The sequence below is a fragment of the Castor canadensis genome, chromosome 4, assembly GCF_047511655.1.
Source record: "Castor canadensis chromosome 4, mCasCan1.hap1v2, whole genome shotgun sequence".
NCBI lineage: Eukaryota > Metazoa > Chordata > Mammalia > Rodentia > Castoridae > Castor > Castor canadensis.
Window position 1 is genome coordinate 39,952,593 of NC_133389.1, and position 1,326 is coordinate 39,953,918.

A 1,326-nucleotide genomic window follows, 5' to 3' on the forward strand; every position below is an offset into this window, starting at 1 on the left:
GGTACAGCTCCTGCCTAGCAAATAAAAAGCCCTGAGTTCAACTTCCAGTACCACCCAAGCCTTTTCCCGCAAACCCCCAAAACAAAAAACATACTACAACAACAAAACCCCATCAGTTTTTGCATATTTAAATACTTACTGAGTTGCAACTTCTTGAAAAACTGTAGCTATAAGGAGCTGTAATCCCTCCTCCTTGTCTGTTTCTTCATCTCATTATTATTGATGTTTATGTGAAAAATATAATACCTACAGATGTATTTTTATTTGTTTTATGTTTCATTTGTTGCATCATGATTGGTTCACTGTACATCAAGTTCACTTCTAAAGCCAAAGTTTTGATTTTCCTTCAAGATCTTCCTTTTTATGTTGGATTTTTTTTCTTTTTTGGTGCTACTGGGCCTCACACTTGTTATGTAGGTGCTGTACCACTTGAACCACTCCACCAGTCCAAGATAGCCCTTTTAAAAAGATGCTTAATCCAGTTGTCTTATCAGTTCTACATAACAAGAACATGAGGTGATCACACAGTTACCAAGAAATAGTCCTGCTACATATAATTGCATACAAATTTTACAATATCACATTCATAAGTATTTGACTGTTGTAAAAGTCTCTTAGCAATGAAGAGCTATTAGAAAAGTCCTGTGGCTTGCACAGTTGTTTCTACTGGATAATACTGTTCCCAATAGGTTGATTGCTAATAAGGTAGCATATAGAAAACTTAGTGGGGAAATTTTTTATGGTCATGTCCACTGTTTGTTTTGAGACAGGGTCTTGCTGTGTAGCCTGAACTACATTCTTCCTGCCTTGACCTCCCAAGTGCTGGGATTACACATGTGTTTGCTGCCATGCCTGACACTTACAGATGTATTTATTCTGCTTATACCTTGTCAAAAAATCTATGGTTTTATTTGAAATCTTTTCCTATCACATATGATAGCCACATGCAACTTAACAAATAGATACGTTTTGATTTGGGTGGACATCTCACTGGGGAAGTCCTCTTACAATTGATTGTGAATGGCACAGGGTGTTCTCACTTTAAGCAAAACTGAGAAACATGTGGAAGCCCACTTTTGGCATTGTCTTCAATCAGTGCCCTGTTTGTCTTCCCTGAGTTCACTCATTTTCATCCTTGATCTTTATCCTATGTCCTAATTCTATCCTTCCATCTTTAAAGAATAAGTTAGCATGTGGCTGGGATGGTGGTACATGCCTGTAATCCAAGCTGTGGGGGAGGAGAAGGCAGGGGGATTCGAGGTCAGCCCAAGTAAAAATGCAAGTCCCTTCTGAAAAATAACCAAAGCAAAAAGGGTTGGGGCTGGG

General features: G+C 38.5%; 1 pseudogene; it reads right to left on the reverse strand.

Annotated features, from left to right (window-relative positions):
- Positions 1-674: 674 nt before the first annotated feature.
- On the reverse strand, positions 675-814 carry LOC141422933 (small nucleolar RNA SNORA32; annotated as a pseudogene).
- Between the last annotated feature and the right edge of the window lie 512 nt (positions 815-1,326).